The sequence below is a fragment of the Tenrec ecaudatus genome, unplaced genomic scaffold (assembly GCF_050624435.1).
Source record: "Tenrec ecaudatus isolate mTenEca1 unplaced genomic scaffold, mTenEca1.hap1 Scaffold_265, whole genome shotgun sequence".
NCBI lineage: Eukaryota > Metazoa > Chordata > Mammalia > Afrosoricida > Tenrecidae > Tenrec > Tenrec ecaudatus.
The window spans coordinates 60,371-80,481 of NW_027458827.1; positions in this window are offsets into that span (position 1 = coordinate 60,371).

Genomic DNA, 20,111 nt, shown 5'->3' on the forward strand with positions numbered 1-20,111 from the left:
ACTTCTCAGATCTCAGGGATTCTCACAATTGTTCAATGATCCCTCTGTTCAGCCACTCTGTCAATCTCTTTCATCCAGGGTTTCTTTTACACCCCCCTCCACTTTACCAAGCATGATTACCCATGTCCAGAGAATAATCTCTCCTAATACAATGCCCCCAAATTTGTGAGAGAAAGTGTTATCTTTGCCTCTAAATAGCCTTCTGGCTGTACTTCTTTCAAGACATGCCTGTTTTGTCAGTCCATGGCAAAATACATCTTTGCCATGTTTCCTTTGATCATCCTTATTCAATGTCCAAATCACATGCAAAAGAGGAAATTGAAATATGGTGTGATAGCATTTTTGGGTTTGTTTGGGTTCTTTTGTTGTTGTTATTGTTATTGTTTTTTGCCAACACGGCATACATTAGAAGATGTAGGTAGTTTAACTTGTTGATCAGGTCCCAGCTTGATGACCTCTTTTGAAGATGTGACTGAGATAAATGATTCCTTGAGCCAAACCCCTTCCGCTCTCTCCCTGGTGATCAGACCTGAGCTAGCTGCACTGTCTCAACCATGTGCTACGCTACCTGTGGGCTGAGCCAAACTCTGGACCATGGTGGACCCAGTTGCTGTGTGGTACTGTTCCATGACCTAGCACTGCCCCACTTTGCTGTGTCTGCTGCCTGCGGGCCGACTCCACTCATCTTCCCACCACTCCAGATGCCACCCCACCCCACAGCCACTTGATCCCCCTACATCTACACCATGGTGCTTTGCTACTTGCTACCCTGCACTACTGGCCTCTGCTCCACCTCAACATCTCATCTTCCTACTGTTTGCTTCCTTGGCCTTGGGCAAGTGGCTGGTGGGAGCTGGAAGGACCTTCAGTATATTAACTGTTCCACAAAATTGAGTTGGACTGAGCTGTCTGTACTGCCACGTGGACCCATTTGCTGCTGTATTCCTTTTTTGCTATAAAAACCTGTATAATCATAAGTGGCCTAGTTTTGTTTCTATAGGAAATGCTGCCTAACACACATGATTTGGCTTAAGTATGACTTGGTCCTCAAAGTAATATCCTTGCTTTTGAACACTTTAAAGAGGTCTGTACAGGATATTTTCCTAATGTAATGTGTCAAGAACATTATACATGAAGTAAAAGGTCACTAAAAAGACAGGAAATAAAGATCAAAGAAGATGTCAGGAGAAACTCTGATGCTTACCCTTAATTGTAGAGTACTTTAAAAAACTGGGGAAAATATGTTGAAGTGAAAGGTTTGAGCAGAAAATTTCAAAGGGCAGCTCAAGAAGAGAGAGTTAAATATTATCATGAACTATCCAAAGACAAAGAGTTAGAAAACCGAAAAGTAAGAACATACCCAACATACTTAAACTGAAAGAACTCAAACCGTGAGTAGCAATACTGAAAGATTCTATGGGCATAATATTGAATGATAAGTAGGAAGCATCAAATGAAGATGACATAACACATAGAGTCACTATATTAGAAACAAACTTAACATTCCATCAGTTTAGGAGGTAGCATATGAGCAAGAACCAATGTTATTATAAGAAGAAGTTCAAGCTACATTGAAAGCATTTGTAAATAACAACATTCCAGCAATTGATGGAATACCAATCGAAATGTTTCAAATAGCACATGAAGTACTGGAAGCATTTACTCGTCTATGCCAGGGAAGTTTGAAGACAGATACTTGAATGACTGACTGGAAGAGATTCATATCTGTACACATTCCAAAGAATGGTGACCCAACAGAATGCTCAAAATAGTGAATAATATCATTGATATGAAATACTAGTAAAATTTTGCTGAAGATAATCAAAAAATGGTTGCAGCAATCCATTTACAGGGAGCTGCCAGATTTTCAGGCCAGATTCAGAACAAGACATGGAACAAAGGATGCCATTGCTGATGTCAGATGGATCTCAGCTGAAAGTAGAGAATATCAGAAAGATGTTTACTTGTGCTTTATTGACTATGTCAAAGCATTAGACTATGTGGATCTAAATAACCTATGGATAGTATTGAGAAGAATGGGATTTCCAGAATACCTCATTGTATTCATGCAGAACTTGTACATACATCAAGAGGCAGTTGTGCAAACAGAACAAGGGAATACTGCATGCATTGAGATCTGAAAAGGTCTGCATCAAGGTTGCATCCTCTTGCCATATTTATTCAATCTGTTTACTGAACAAATCATCAGAGAAGCTGGATTATATGAAGAAGAATGTGGCACCAGAATTGGAGGAAGGGTTAACAAACCATGATATGCAGATGATATAACCTTGCTTGCTGGAAGTAAGGAGGACTTAAGGTACTTGTTGATGAAGATAAAGGATTACAGCCTTCAGTGTGGATTACAACTCAATGTAAAGAAGACCAAGATCCACACAAAGGGACCAACAGGGAAAAATGATAAATGGAGAAACAATGGAAACTTTGAAGGATTTAATCTTGCATAGATGCACAATCAATGCTTACGGAAGCAGCAGACAAGAGATCAAGTGATACAATGGGTTGGGTATATTGGGTAAATATGCTGCAGAAGTCCTCTTTAGAATACTGAAAATTAGGATGTTACTCTAAGGACTAAGACATGCCTGACCTAAGGCATAGTATTTTCAATACCCTCATGTGCACATGAAACTGGGACATTAACTAAGGAAGACGAATGAACAGGAACATATGAATTGTGATGCTAGTGAAGAATATTGACATATCATGGACTACAAGGACAAACAAATCTGCCTTCGAATGAATATGGTCAGAGTGCTCGTTGGAGACAAGGATGGAACACACTTAGAGGAAAGTATTTTACATATTTTGGACATGTTGTCAGGAGAGACCAGTTCTTGGAGAAGGACATCATGTTTGGTAAAATGGAGGGGCAGTTAAAAATAAGAAAGCCCTCAATGATATGGATTAACATAGCAGTTTCAATAATGGGCTTGTCAACCATAGGAAAAATTGTGAGGATGCTGCAGGACCAAGCAGTGTTTAGTCTGCTGGTAATAGGGTTGCTCTGGGTTGGACCTGACTCAGTGGCACCTAATAAAAACATCAACAACAAAGATTTGTTAATGAAGTCTGATATTTATAACCTGGGAACTGCCTATTTCGAAGGATTCTATGGACAAAATACACACATGTTTGCCATTTGCTACACTGTGGCGGCTTAAATGTGGTTATGATGGTAGCAGGATCAATTGTGATGAATGGATTTCAACATAACATTCTGAGCCAGTTCAATTCTCAAAAATTAACCCTGAAAACTTTGTAAAGATGAGGAACATTATTTGACATAGTGTCAGGGATGAACCTTTCAAGTTGGAATGTCCACAAAATAAGATAGGAAGAATTGCAGAATTGACTTAATGATATGTATAGAGCAACACTTTCGAGACCCTTATTTTCTGATGGGGCATTATTCAAAATGAGAGGAAACAACTGCAAACATCCATTTATAATCAGAACACGGAACGTTACAAGTACAAATATAGCAAAATTGGAAGTTGTAAAAACAAATGAACACATAAAGATCAATATTCTCGCCATTAGTAGACTAAAGTTGACTGACAGTAGTTATTTTGAATTAGACAATCATATGGTTTACTATGTCTAAAGGAAAATTTCAAGAGAAATGACATTGTATTCATCATCATCATCATCATCATCATCATCAAAAAAACATTTCAAGACTTATCTTAAAGTACTATGCTGTTGTGGTAGGATAACATCAATACCCATATAAGGATGACAAGTTAATGCAACCATGATAAAAACTTATGCAGAAGCCACTAAAGCCAGTGTTGAAGAAATCCACCAACATCTGCAGATTGAACTTGTTCAAACATGAAATCAAGATCAATTGATATTTACTGGCGATTTGAAAATGAAAGTTGGAAACAACAAGGAAACATAAGTAGTAGGCAATGTGGATATAAAAGGAGCTGGGGAACACGTGGTAGAATTTTGTGAGACTGACAACTTCTTCATTGCAAATATCCTTTCAACAACATAAACAATGGCTATACATAAACAGTGGCTATACAACTGGACCTCACCAGATGGACTACACCAAAACCAAATGGACTATATCTGTGGGAAGAGACAATGGGAAAGATCAATATCATCATACAAAAGAAGAACAGGAACCTACTTTAAAACAGACCCTCAATTAATTGCACATACACAAGTTCAGGTTAAAGATAAAGAAAAGTAAAACAAGTCCACTAGAAATGAAATATGACCACAAGTATATTCCAAAAATCTAGACGCCATCTCTAGGGGAGATTAGATACACTTAATATTGTTTATTAAATACCTAGAAAAACTGTGGAATAACCTCAGGAATATCATATATGATGAAAAGAAAGTCATTAAAAATAAAGGAATTAAAAAAAGAAGACCATGGTAATGATGGTGATATCTAGAGATGTCAAAAGGGACTCCAAACAGGACTCTTGAAAATAGAGTAGATAAAGAAAAGTGGGAAAAAATGAAGTAAAAGAAATGATCAGAATAATTCAAAGGCAGCTAGAGGAAAAAAAAGTAAAATATTCAAATGAAATGTGCACAAACGTTGAATTAGTAAGCGAAAAAGAAAGAATACACTGAGTATATCTCAAACTGAAATAAATGCAGAAAATTCAAGCCTTGAGTTGAAATATTGAAAGAGTCTATGAGCAAAATATCAAATGATACTGGAATTATCAAAAAAATGATGGAAGGAATACACATAGTTTCTGTACTGAATTTTTTGGACATTTGTACATTTCGAGAGCTAGTGTAAGATTAAGAATTTCAATGTGTACTAAAGACATTAGCAAAAACAAGGCTTCAGGAATTGATAGCATGCTTATTGAAATCTCTCACCACCATCACCACCCTACCCAAAAAAAATGATGCAGTGCTGGGATTACTCACTAGACTGGATCAAGAAATTTGGAAGATCCACTGACAAGGCTAACTGACTTGAAAGCATCTATGTTTGTGCTCATTTCAAAGAATTGTGGAAATTATTGAACAATATAATTAATAATACATACAAGTAAAATACTAGATGTTAATTCAAAAGTAGTTATAACTGTAAATTATTAAGAAACTGGGAGAAATGCATGCTGCATTCATTAGAGGACATGAAATGAGAAATATTATAGATATCAGGTGATTCTTGACTGAAAGCAAAGAGTAACAGAAGGCTGTTGGTTACTTATTTCAGTGACTGTGCAAAGTCATTTGAGTGTTCGAATCATAACCAATCTCATATAACACTGCTAAAAATGTGTAATCCAGGGCACTTAATTGTGCTTCTATTGAATCCATGAATAAACTAAGAGATGATCTTTCTAACAAACCAAGGGGATTACTTCATGGCTTAAAATCAGGAATGGTGTGCAATCAGGGTTGTATACTTTCATCATACTTAATCTGTATGCTGAGCCAATAATTGGAGAAGTTGTAGCATCGGGATTAGATAAAAACCCACAATATGCAGATAACACAATATTGCTTCCAAAAAGTAAAGAGTACATGAATCATTTACTGATGAAGACCAAAGCCTGATCTGTGGATTACAATTCAGTGTAAAGAAAAGGAAAAATCTTACAACTGGACGAATAGACACCATGATAGAGAAAAGATCAAAGTTTTCAAGGCTTTCATTTTACTTGAATCCACCATTAATATCCATGGGAAATCAAAAGGGAAGAGAGGTCAGATGGCTCTCAGATAACAAGTACAGCAACTACCAGAGAAAGTCCACTATGAAGGATATCTTACTGGAAGAATCTCAACATAAAGATAAGCAGACGCAAGTTCATAATGACAAAGCAGCAATGCCTGATTATAGACTCCCCTTTACCAGAGAGCAGACAGGCGCCATTTCTGTGAGTCCTGCTCCTGGTCAGCATAATCATTTCTGCCCTTTGCCCACACTTCCCATTCTCTGAAGCAAGCCAGCCAGCCAAAACTATCACCTCACTAGTCTATGGAAGACAGCTCCATGTAGACTGCACGGTGCAGACAAAATCAGTACCCAAGTTCAACTTTTCAATTCTGATTTTTTCTTTTCCTTCCTCCCTTTGTGTTTTTTGCTCCAGTATCCTCCTCCACCACTTTTCCACCTCCCTCACATAACACATGTATTACCAAAATAACACTATCAAAGAGTATATATATATATATATATATATATATATATATATATATATATATATATATATATATATAGAGAGAGAGAGAGAGAGAGAGAGAGAGAGAGAGAGATTCATTTTTGTATTTTTTCCATTACAATACTCTATTTTTTAAATTCTCTCCTACTTCCTTTTCCAGTATTTTCTTCTGTTGCAGCCCCAATGAACTGAAAATAGCCATTCCTCCTAGGCAAAACAGGCAGTCCTTTAGGTTCCATCATATCCACCCAAACAAGGGCTTTCCCAACAACCCTCTCTGATGCACTAACATGCACATATTCACATTGTCATTAATAACAAAAATTAGCATCCACACCATGGACATTCTCTGCTCTTTTTATTTCTCATTTGCCCCTCATCTGCCTGCAATCCTCCAATATATCATTCTGCTCTCTTTCATTGTCCTTATGAAATATATTTCAGTGAAATTTATTAATTCTGATTATTACCCTTAAAGTGCATTTCCACATTATTTTACAAATGTGTTCACCTCTCCAGACAACCACTTATCTATTATGTCACTCTTGCTCTTCTCTCTCCACCTTCTCCAATTACCCAACTCTTCTTTTCTCCATTTCAACACTGTATATTTTCTAGCTTCATTTAGACTATTCTCAGATAACTAAACAGAGCCAAATGCGTCTACATGACCAGCAGTGCATACAACACCAAGAGCTGTTCCATGATACTGGGGAAATAGCCCTCAACCACAGTAAACAAACCATAATATGAAGAAAAACAAACACAAACAACCAAAAATCACCCAAATGCAATATAGTACTCTGAAAAACAGGCAATAAAACTACCAGAAATTGAATTCAGAAAATGGGTGTTGAAGTCATATCAAGAGATGTAAGAAACAGTAAAGAGAACAAGGAAGAAATGGAAAAAGTAAAATCCTCAAACCAAAAGGAATCACAGAAAACAAACAATGAGATAACCAAATTAGGCAGCATTAGTAAAAAACCTGAAGAATAGAGTGGAAGAAGAGGAAAATTGAACCAGTGAGCTTGAAGGAAAACACTATGACTACAATCGACTAAAGGAACAATCAACAACAAAAAAAGTAAAGGAATCAGAAGAAAGCCTGAGAATAATATGGGGCACTATGAAGAGAAACAACCTACATCTTATCAGGATCCTGGAAGAAGAAACAAAATATCTACAGAGAAAATAGTACAAGAAAGCATAGAAGAAAATTCCCCAACAGCACACATGAGGTGAAAAATAACTGCTCAAGAAGCTGAGAGAACCCCAAATAGGATAAATCCCTAATGAAAAAAATCACAACACTTCATATTCAAGCTATTCAATTTCAAGGAAAAAGAGATAATCCTGAGGTCAGCGAAAGAATAAAAGAACAGTCAACTACCAAAGAAAACAGATAAGGCTATTTTCAGTTCATTGGGGCTGTTTTTCACAACAGGTTATGCTCACTGATATTGTTAGCTTATCATGCCAAATGTCCAAGATGCACAGGTGGTGTTAATTGAAGGGCGGAATGATTCATGCATTTGGTCACTTTAACTTTGCAAGTTCTCACAGATCTTGATTTTGAAATTCAGTAGAGTGAGATTATGCCTTAGCCAGTTAAATGCTGCTGCTTCCAAGCCTCAAGTACACTCAGACATATCTGAGCAGAAGCCACATTATCTACCTGAAACAGCTTTGGTGTTTCCACATGTATATGCAGATGCCCACCAAATATGAGAGTATTTTGCTTTCTCTGACTTGGCTTTTACTAGCAGTCAGCCTCATTCCATCTCTTTTGTAAATGTTTGAAGACTGTGTGGATTCTGGGGCGCCTATGGGATAATGGTGGGCATATGAGATTAAAAAGATCTTTTAGGGAAGTTTCATTGATGTGCATTTAATATTTAATTACAACTCTCTTTTATACACGTGTGTCTGTGGATTTCAACATCTAAAGTGCACAGATTAACTCATTCCCATAGCGGAGTGAACCTCCCTTTGAGCAGCATTGGTTAGATAATAAATCATGAGTAGTCCTGCAAAAGGAGATGGAGCCCTCGTGTCTGAGTGGTTACACACACCAGCCGATCCAGGCGCACAAAAGGCGTTTTTAATTCTAGTAAAGAGTTAACAACCTCAGACACCCAGATGGCAGTTCTGTCCACCTGCAGCCACCTTCACGGCATGTGTTTGTTAAGATGGAGGACATTGAGGATTGTGGTGTAACATATGAGTTAATGTGGGCTGCACTGGTTTGGGATTTTTTCTCCATGTGCATTTACCCTTTATCTAATGCTCTCTTTTATACATTACAGTTTCTGTGGATTTATTTCTGTAATGTACTCAGACTAACACAACTAATATAAGAAAAGGCAGGACACAAGTAAGCACCCATTTCCGTTTGGGAAAGACACTAAACAGTCAAAAGCTATTTTCCTCCATGCCATCTGTGGGTGGCACAAACAGTTAATTGCCCAAATCATAACTAAAACGATCATCTGAACCCATATGGTGGTACCTCAGAACACAGACCTGGTGGTCTGCTTTTGAACCCACACACAGCCTTGCAGCCCCTATCTCACACGGTTCAGTTTGGCTCTGCACACCTGGTAGTTCCATGACTTGGAATCTACACCACAGTAACTGTTTGGATGAAAGGTACTCAGTCCTGTGTTATGACCAGCCTCATGCCGACGATTCTGTCATGAGGCAGTCCTGACCGAAGTCAAATACCTCATGATTCTAGCTTTTCTTTTCTATTTTTTTCTATAAGTAGTTAAAAGACTTTATTAGGAAGGCTATGAAGTCAAAAGTAACTCTTGATAGAATTTTCTTTCATCCTTTAAGTCGGCTCTGCAAATATATAATCAGTGATTTAGCTGTAAGATCAAAGATCCGTTAATTTATTTAAAATATATTTTGGTTCTTAAAATTTATTCCATAAAGTACATATTTTATTATAAATTCCCTACTTAAACAAAAGAGGTAATAAATAAAAACAAACAAAAAAACAAACACAAAATATAAAAACCCCAACAAAACAGTAACTGAGCATCTTTATAAAAATTGTAAAAAACTAACAAGAGAAACCAATATTGTGTGTGTTTGTTAATATTAAAAAAAGTGAAAAATCTCTGGATGGGGGACTCCCACCCCCTGGCTTTGCATATCTCACCGTCATCAGTCTGTGGGGCTTGAATATATTGGATATAAACTTACAGCTACAGTGGCATCAGAGGTGTGTGGTATAGCATGAGTGCATGCTACTTATGGTAAACTTTCTAAAAAAAAGAAAGAGAATCAGATGGTCATAATGCAGCTCATCATAACTATAATACAGCACAACTCAGAGATTGTGTTTTCTGGGTCTTTGAACTGATATGAGCCAATTGAGTTGTGGGTTGAGGAACTGAATGTGAAATTGACCTGTTTTTTAAAAGCTTGAATGATCTGGAAGGCTAAGGTATGGTTTCAATCATTGTAATAGTGATTTGGGGACTTTTTAGGAACCTGTTTCATGACCCTAATTTACTTCCAACACTGTGGATAGTAACTCACATTCAATGAAGCAAGTGCTTGGCTGCCAACTTGAAGCCGGCTCAATTACTGCCTACTCAGCTTATGCAGACATTTCCTTGCAAACTGGCTTTATTTTTTTAGACAAATAAGTTTCTAATGGCTTATTTTTTCAATTTCCATAAACCTCATTATTTAATAACAAATTTTTTTGATCTCCACAAATGAAAAGGTGCTTATGAAGTATAAACACCAGGGTTATTGGGTAAAAGGTACTGCATGACACAGGGTACCGGGAATTCAGAAGCCTAGGAATTTGGGTGGAAACACTGATTGAGGCACACGAAGACACCGCTTGAGGTGGAATAGCCCTCATGCAGACTTACGAAGTGTGATAACTAGGCAGTGAGCCCTCCTACTCAGTCACAATAACCTACTCCTCAGAACTGTTTTGGAGTCAGGGGAGATTGCATGTAAAGTCAACAGAAAGGATCAGTGTCCAGGCTGGAGTATGAAGGCATCAACATATTAAAGATACTTGCTTCTGTTTGCATCACTTTTATCCCTATCATTCTTCTCCTGCAGCCAAAACTCAGTCCCAGGCGGATGGCAACTTCAGTAACCAGACTGTTCTGTCTGACTTCTACGTTAGGACACATAGACCATCTGAATAAACACTTGATTCTGTGTCCCTCTCCCTCCCATATACAAAACTGCAGCCAGCACCAGACCTTAACCCTGCAGACTAAGAGTTTGTCAAAAGTCTAGAAAGAGCAGTCCATACCCTGGAAACCTAGCATAAAGAAGAGAAGACACAGAATCAAAACCTACAACTGAAAGAAAAAAAAAAGCTCCAGGTGTGTGTCATTCAGACAACCGATTCCAATGAAAACACTTGAGCTTCCCACAGTGTAAAATTTCTTTTACTTCCTTACTATTGTAATTCAAACAGTTTCCCATATCTGACCTCCAAATGTAACTCCAGCAGATTCAAGTATATTAAGGAAGAGGCAATTATTCTGGTGTTTCCCCTGAAACGATTATGGAGTCTTAAACAGTTTTATTATTCTCAGCTCATGCCTTAGATTTTCAACAACTTGAATGTGAAGGAAATCATAAAATGCCACGTTACACAGGTTTCCTTTGTGTTGCCTCACCCAAGACTTTGTCTCATGTACCTTGAACATGTTATCAGGAGAGAGAGTCCCTGGAAAACGACAACATGGATGGAAAAGTTGTACAGCAACTCAAAGAGGAAAAAGCTCAAGATGATGAATGGACACATTGGCTACAACAATAGGCTCAGACTTAGCCACAATGTTCAGGATGATGCAGGACTTGGCAGTGTTTCAATCTGTGAGCATAAGATCAGTGATTCAGACCTGACAGGAGAGCACTGTGTCAGTCTGGGTAGATTAGAGAAACAAATCCACAGAAACTCTTATGTATATAAGAGAGAGTTTTATGTAAGAGTAAAGTGTACTTTAAGAAACCATCCCAACCCAGGCCAGTCCAAGCCCATAAATCTGACATTAGCCCATATATCCAACACAGATCTACAAAGTCCTCCTCAAACTCACAAAACACATGCAATGCCAAATGCAGGAGGAAAGTCAAATCAGTGAGTGTTTAAGCATCTCAGCTCTGGCAGGAGTCTTCACGCTGTTCTCCAGACCCAGGTCTGCATCTTGGCAGGTCCACGTGGCTTCTCAGGGATGTCTCCCAGGAAGTGAGCTTTGCTAGCTGAGGCAAAGAACTAGCTAAGGCAGCCACACACTGGTCAGACCATCATAGAACAAGATACCAGAGAATAAGAAAGGCGGGGCTCACCAAGCCACCATTTATCTCTCTGCTCTTTAATTAATCCCATGTATTTATCGGCCAGGTTAGCACAATAAACCTTAACTATCACAGCAACTAACAACAACTTGCATAAACCTCAGTCTTCCACAAATGTAGACCTCAGAATTCAATCCCTAAGTTAAACTTAATTTAATAGCAGTTTGTTATTTATTATAAATTAATGCAAGAATACAAAGTACAGGTTTCTTAATTTGCTGTTCACAGCGTGTACTCCTGATGCTGCAACACATCACAGGACCTCACTGGGGCGTCATGTACTTTCCTTTTCTCATTTCAAATTTGAAAATTTGTTAGAGTACACAATGTGTTGACGCACCAGTGCTACTCCTCCTTTGAAATAAAAACTTAAGCCCGCTTCTACTTGAAGGACAGAAGTTGCTAACTTTTTTAGCTGGGATGTGGATAGACCCTTACAAACAAGGAGAAAAACCTGAAAACAAAAACTCCACTTCAAGTTGGCTTGCTAGAGCATCATCATCCTTAAGCACTGTCTATAAACACCCAGGCCATGTTGCTCAGGGAGAGAGATTTTGATGAACAATGTCATCCTGAGTTCTACTATTAAATAAATAGTTGTTCTCTGTTTTGTTACTGTTTTAGTTGGGGACAGGCTGTCCAAATCACCCTGACTGCATAACCTAATTTAAATAAATAAGGCAGATTGTAGAGCGCTTTTGTTTGTGTGTTTGTTTCAGATATACTCCCATAGGCTCCCAACCAGTAAATCCTTAAAAGAGCAGGAAGCCTCATCTTTATCCAAAGAAATGACTGGTTGATGTGGACTGTCAACCCTGTAGTTAGAAACATATATGTAAACCACTAAACAAACAAAACGCAGGAAATAAACTAGTTTAATTGTGGGCAATGCATGCTGTATATGTAAATTTAAACATTTCTCATATCCTTTGGATTGGTTCATTAGGCAACGTGTGGAATTTACAGGGTTACACAGGAGTAACATGTTCGGGGCCTTGAGTGTGGAAATACCCCTCTTAATGATTTTCTCTGTGACTGACCTATTGGCCACTCACATCACACACTGTGAGCCTCGCTCTGCTTTTCCAGTGGCTGCCTCCATGCTGACGGTAAACAAGCCAGGAAACCACCTTCCTGCCTGCATCCTAGCTTGCCTGCCCTCAGGAAGGCCAGTGAGGCTTGGGTAATAACATCCCAGAGGGACAGGTGTACTCAATGGGATCAGGTTTTTCCTTGGTCATATAACCTATTAAAAATACTTTTACCACAGAACTCTGATCACTAGGAGTCTGAGAACATTGCAGTAGTAGGTCTGCACCAGACAGACATAAGTAGAAGAAACAGAGAAAACATAAATAAATGGAGACGTAGAATTATGGAGACTCTATGTCTTTAGCTGTGCTGGGGTACAATGAGACACATCCTTGTGTTCAAAACTTCATCATACATTTGGAATACTGGTTATTCACACCATGACAGGGAGGTTTGGGGAAAATAGGGAGCTAAAAATATGAGTACAATAAAGGAGGGTATGTGTATAATATGTGAATTATAGGCCAATAAAACAGTTAAAACAAAAAGTAAAAGTTCAAGCTATTACCTCTCCTCCCTGCATAGATGCATAGTCTTTTGTAGGTGCCATCAGTCAGATTCCAACGCACGGTAGAGCCATGTGGCAGGGCAAAGCTGCCCCACAGGATTTCTCAGGATATTGTCTCTGCAGTAATGAATGGCCAGGTCTTTCTTCCACAGCACTGCTTTCAGTTAGCTGCTGAGAACTGCTTCATGTAGTGCCATCAGGGTGTCCTCCACACATACTCCGGCTTCCCATGACCTATTCCCCACGTTATAACTAGAGCATTCATTTGAAAGAGAAAACCATTTTGTGTCAAAGCCTTCCCTCTCCATCTCAGAATCAAAGCTCCAATCACAATGATCTCTTAAATTCCCTGAAAATTGCCAGGCTCTCACCTACCTCATAATCATCCTGAATAGCCTTGGTGGCAGAGTAGCTATGTGTTGTGCTGATAACTACAGGTCAGCAGTTCAAAATCATCAGCTGTTCCTCAGGAGAAAGACGAGGCTTTCTATTCCATTGAATAGTCACAGTCCCAGAAACCCACAGGGGAAGTTCTAGCCTGTCCTAAAGGGTTGCTGTGAGTCAGCCTTGAGTCCATGGCAGTGAGTTTGTTTGAGTTTTGTTCTTATTTGTCTCCTAACTGGAGTCCTTGGATGGAACAGTCAATGCCCGTGACTGATCAAGAGTTTGACAGTTTAAGTTCACAAGCAACAACACCCTCAAGAAAGTTCTGGCATCGTACTTCAAAAATATAATGACCATTGAAAACCCCAGGAAGGATATCTTTCCTCTGTCACACGTGGGTCTCTGAGATTTGGAATTCACTGGACGGCAACTGGTTGTTTGCCTTTGGGCTAACTAGCTGCTACTTAAGGAACCTGGATGGTGTAGTGCATTATGTATTGGGCTGATAAACACAAGGTCACCAGTTCAATGCCACCAGCTGCTCTGTGGGAGATCAATGAGACTATCTTTTGACAAAAAGAATTTCATAGGTTCCCAAATTTATTTGGCTAACTAGCCCTTACAGAAAGTAATAATCACTCAGCACTTCTGTGGCAATTGAAAACTTCTGTAGGGTAGTCCATAACCTGGGATAAAGTATAGGTATCTGCTGTTGAAACCTCCCTGCATCATTCCAGTGATCCCAACCTCACCCTCAGGGGAGCGCCTTTACTCACTTTGGGGAACACTGACTTGCAGGCTCTGGAAACACCAGGGGGCATTTCTAAGTCTGTCTTAGAGGGTCCCAATAGTCAGAATTGACTTGTTGATGGTGGTGTGGTTTTAACTCCTACTCCTGCAGATCTCAGCGGCCATGTTGGTTCATCTGGAGTCACACTGAAGAAATCTCAGCCTTGGTACTTATTGACTGTATAAGTCTGGGAAAGTTCACCTAAGCATCCTTACTGTTATGATTAAAGGATTCTGTCCCTTTCAAGTTTTTCTAACACATGGCCAGTTCCCACATATGCTTCACTCTTCTTGTGAAATCCTGTCTTGGGAAAAGCATATAGGTTTTGACTTATTTTATTGATAGTTCGGTTATAAAAAAGAATCACTTGCTGGTGTGCACAATGTTTTACCTCACATAAAAATTACTTCTGAAAAATTTCTAGTTGGCATGTGAGATAAAGTTTATTGTGCCAACATGGCTGACACGTGTGGGATTAATTGAAAGGTGGAGGGATAAATGGCTCTGTGAGCCTTGCCATTCTAATTCTCGGGTTTCTTGCTTTCTGATGGTTGGATCAGGATGCAGTTGCCTTAGCCAGTTCCCTTCTTCAACTGGCAAGGCTCATTCATGAAAGACATCCCTGAGGAGAAGCCACATGGACCTACCCTGATGCAGCCCTGGTTGCTGGAGAAGCCATGTGGAGACCCCTGCCAGTGCTGAGATGCTTACATGCTCACTGATTCGGGTTTCCTTCTGCAGTCAGCCTTATTGCGTGTGTTTTGTGAGATGGAGGAGGACTTTATGGATTGGTGTCGGACATATGGGCTAATTTTGGACTTGTTGGCTTCGGCAGCACTGGGTTGGGATGTTTTCTTGATGTGCACTTACCCTTTATATAAAACTCTCTTATTCATGTTTCTGTGGTTTTGTTTCTCTAATGTACCCAGACTGAAACAATATAATTGTAGTTGTTTATTTTTAATGGAATAATGTACTGTAGTCTGAAATTGCAGTGCTAAGTGTGTCATCGTGTCCTGATACACAGTCTTTAAAACATGGGAACACAGGTACAATATTTCATTCTTGACTCTGTGAGAGCTATCGCCAGGGATTGTAACAGAAGTTCTGTGTTTCCTGGATGTCTAACAAATAAGGTGGTGAATGATCTTGGTCTCTATTCAAATATAGAGAAATGATCCAACAAAAGTAATTTTGCCAAAGAAGGGGCTTATGAAACACTTTTTTTGTGTGTGGGTGGGTCGGGAGGAAGTCTGGAAATGAGACCATTTAGCCACCATAGTGGGCTTCTGAGGGAGGTATAATGCCATCTCCTGTTTGAATATTTGGGTGCATGTGATTTGTTCTCTGCTTTTGGTAAATATTGGGGTTGGGAGAACTGACTCATATTGGAGTGGTTCTCAAGCCTCGTTACACAGCATAATCACTTATAATGAAGGTTTAAAAAAAACAGTGGATCATACCACAATCCAAATCAATTAAACTACTGAGGTGAGAGCTAGGTGATTCCTGATAGCAGTTCATACGAAGAACTGATTTGTCCACTTGCGGAGAATTAGTCACTGCAACCTCATGAATAGCAACCAAATATAAGACCTCAGTCCAGAACTCAACTCACTGCCAGTGAGTCGATGTCAACTCGTACTGACCCTATAGGACAGGATAGAAATTTCCCTCTGTGTTTCCCAGACTGTAACTCTTTAAGGGAGTAGAAAGCCCTGTCTTTCTCCCAAGGAACATTGGTGGTTTTGAAATGCTAATTAGTAGTTCATGGACCAATGCATGACTATTATGCCACCAGGGCTCTTTCTCAAGATAGAAGGCACTCAAAATATGGTCAGGGAAGAACTACCAGCTCAAAGCAGAGTTGATCATAATGATGTGAATGGAATAAGTCAGTTGAGACCTTCATTTGCTGATAGAAGATGTCTCAATATGAGAAGAAACAGTGACAATTATTTAATCATTGAAACTCAGAATTTTGAAGTACTAATATAGAAAAACTAGAAGTCATAAAATATTACATGGAACTCATAAAGATCAATACACTAGGTGTTAATGAGCTGAAACGGACTGATATCTGCCATTTTGAATCAGACAGTCAAACAGTTTGCTGTGCTGGGAATGACACATGCAAGTGGAATCACATTCATCTTCCTAAAGAACGTTTCAAGATCGACTTGAAGTACGATGCTAATGTGATAAAATACTATCTATCTGCAGACAAGAAAATCCAGTCAATACGGTTATTTAAATTGATGCACCAACTACTAAAGCTGATGATGAAGAATCTGATGGATTTTACCATCATCTTCAGTGTGAAATTGATCAAACACACAATCTGAATGCATGGATAACTATTGGCGATTGGAATTCAAAAGTTGGAAACAAAGAGGAAGGAATAGTAATTGGAAAATATGGTCCTGGTGATAGAAATAAATCTGGAGATCACATGATAGAATTTTACAAGGCTAACAACTTGTTCATAGCAAATACTTGTGGGCACAGACAGGAATCAAATTGACTACATTTGTGGGAAGAGAAGATGGAGAAGCTAAATGTCAGCCGCTAAAATCTGTCCAGTAGTCAACTGTGGAACATGCCATCAATTGCTTGTAGCTAAGTTCAGATTCAAGCTGAAGAAAATTACAACAGGCCCACGGGAGCCAAATACAACCTTGAGTCTATCTCACCTGAATATTGAGATGTCAGGAGCATATCTGACTCACTAAACACTAAGGATATCACCGAGAACATGAAGAAAGCGAAAGGTCATTGAAGAGACAGGAAAGAAAGGCTCAAACTGGATGTCAGAAGAGACTCTGAAACTTGCTTTTAATCATGGAGTAGCTAGGGCACTTAATAAGAAATGATGTCAAGGAGCTGAACAAAAACTTTCAGAAAGCAGCCGGAGAAGTACTATAATGAAATGTGCAAAGACCTAGAGTGAGAAAACCAAAATAGAAGAACATGTTCAGTATATCTTAAAATAACTGAAGAAAAACAAATCTGAGCTTTGAGGTACTCTACTGAAATATTCTATGGGGTAAATATTGAATGATCCAGGAAGCATGAAGTGAAGATGGAAAGAATACACATTATTCTACCAAGAAGAATTAGTTGGCATTCCACCCTTTCAAGAGGAAGGATATAAACAAGAACCAACAGTACTAATGGAAGATACTCAAGCCACACTGATGGAATTAGCCAAAACCAGTTGCCAAGCATTGACTGAATTCAATTTAAAAAGTTTCAACAAATTGATGAAGCACTGGAAGCATTGGTGAAATGATGTTTTGGGGTTCTGGGACCCTGCTGGAATGACGCTCTGAGGGATCCATGACCCCGCCAGAATGATGCTATTTGGGGTCCGGACCAAACCAGAATGATGCTCTAGGAGTCTGGGACTTGCCAGAAAAAAAATTGTTGGTGTATCTGAGACCTCTCCAGAAAGTTGCTCTCCCACCAGAGAGATCCTCTGGGGGACTGGACCCCTCCGGAACCATCATCCACTAAGTGCATGCTTCTATGGGGGTGCCGAAAACCCCCTTCCCTCAAGTATACTTCTTGCAGTATTCCCGCTCCACAACACTCCATTCACCTACTCTCAGCACAGACTGGTGCCGACAAAAATTAAGAACAATTATTGTTAGTAGGCATTGTGTTTGGTCCTAGAGAATCTTTATAATAAAAGACTTACTTGAAGCATAAACTCTCCAGATCAAGACAAACTATTTAGAGTGTAATAAATGTCAAGTTTATAAATAATGTACTATAATGGAGCAGAGGAGTGAACTTTGAATAAGATGTGAGAAGGCTAAACATTTAAACTGAGACCTGAGCAAAAAATGAGCCAGGTACAAAGCTGATGTTTTGGTGGATTGGTAGACTGATTATTATCCAGAGGCAATATTCTACAACTCATCTACAGATTCAACCTAATTCCTCTCAAGGTTTGTTTTTCCAGAAAATGACAAGCTGATTCTATAATTTTGATTCTAAAATTTTTATGGACATGTGACAGTTTTAGTATAGCCAAAATAATCCTGAGAGACAATAAAATATAGGTGGAGAATGCACATTGCCTGATATGAAAATTTACTAAAAAACTATCGTAATTAAGACTGTGTAGTAGTGACAAAAAGGTAGACATATTGATGGAATATAATTGAGAGTCTAAAAATTCAACCTCATACATCCATAGCTAATTGACTCAAAAAGAGTACACAGAGAAGTCACTGTGATTTCAGCAAATGCTGTCGAAACAACTAGATACAGGAAAAAAGAATGGGTTTTGACTCCCACCTTGCACCATATGCAAACACTAACTCAAAATAGATCTAAGACCTAAATGTAAGAGCCAAATCTATAAAACCCTTAATAGAAATCATATACATAAATGTTTGTGACCCTGGATTAGGGAATGGTTTCTTAAGATATCTTGCATTTTAAGCAATGATGACATCTTAAACATAAGCAGCCCAAGTTCAACATAAGTGGAACTTCCTCAAAATTAAAGTCCCTTGTAATTGGAAAGACACAATCAAGAAATTTTAAAAGGCAACCTACATCAGTAGCTATTCATGAGATACCTAATAATCTTGTATTCAGAATATATAAAGAAATGTTATGTCAAAAACTAAAACTCAATTAATTAAAAATTAGTCAAGAAGTTAGTCACTACTCTAAAGATACAAGTGTGTTAAATATAAACTATATAACTCTATTATAGATTTAGTCTAAAATTTCTGTAAATTGTTTGAAACTTAAAAATATTAAAATGAGTCTACAAGAGCTAAAATAATATTTTGAGGCTATCCAATCTGAATTTAGGTAACATTTAAAGAAGAGACTTAATGGAATGAACACTAATGGCCTGATGAGCTGGGATGTGGGGGGCGGTGATATTAAGAACATCATATGTGAAGGAAGCAAATGGTCATTAAAGACAGAAAAGCAAGAAAAAAATCAAAGTGGATATCAGAAGAGACATTGAAATTGCTCATTCCTTAGAGTAGCTAAGGCAAATGGAAGAAATGATGAAGTTAAAGAGCTGAACAGATAATCTCAAAGGGCAGCTCAGGAAGAAAAAGTATTAAAGAATTCATCATTTTTTCACCTTATATGCTACCAAGTCCTGCCAGCCACCTCCACCCCCATCTGCCCCAACCCCAAATGGCTCTGATATCTCCCATCAGCCCCCACTACAATCCCTATGCCACAGCCACATTCTTGAACTATCCAAACAACCTCCCCACACCTCTCCCTGCATCCACACCTGCACCCTTTCTCCAAGTACCTGCACCAGGCTCCACACTGAAGCCCCAGTGATATACCTCATGCTGCCATGGCCATGTCACTGCTCTGCTCAACTCCCTCCAAAGGTTCCCTGCCTTCATCAGGAAGCTGGATGAGTTCTGGGAGGCTGGTTAGCACCAGGAATGGCTAACCTGTGCTAGCTCCTTCTTCTTGTCCTTTCAAATGCCGGTGTCCCTGAGGCATTTGAAAGGGAGGACAGGCCCCAACAATTTTCCTTGACTTTCATCCTCAGCTGTAAGTGTCCCATGGCCTCATTTCCACTCAGTCCAGCATCATTAGGATGTGTGTGCATGCCTCTGCAGCACGGATCACATCAGCAGCCACTGACTGCCTGCCAGACCTGCACTGAGTCGCTTAACCCACAAAGATCTGGCCCACTTTAGAGACGAACCACTAGGAGCTCAGTGAGGCTCAAGGACTTTCCCAAGGAAATCAGCTAATGAATAGAAGCACTAGAATTAGATCTCAATTCTGACTGTAGGGCCTATCA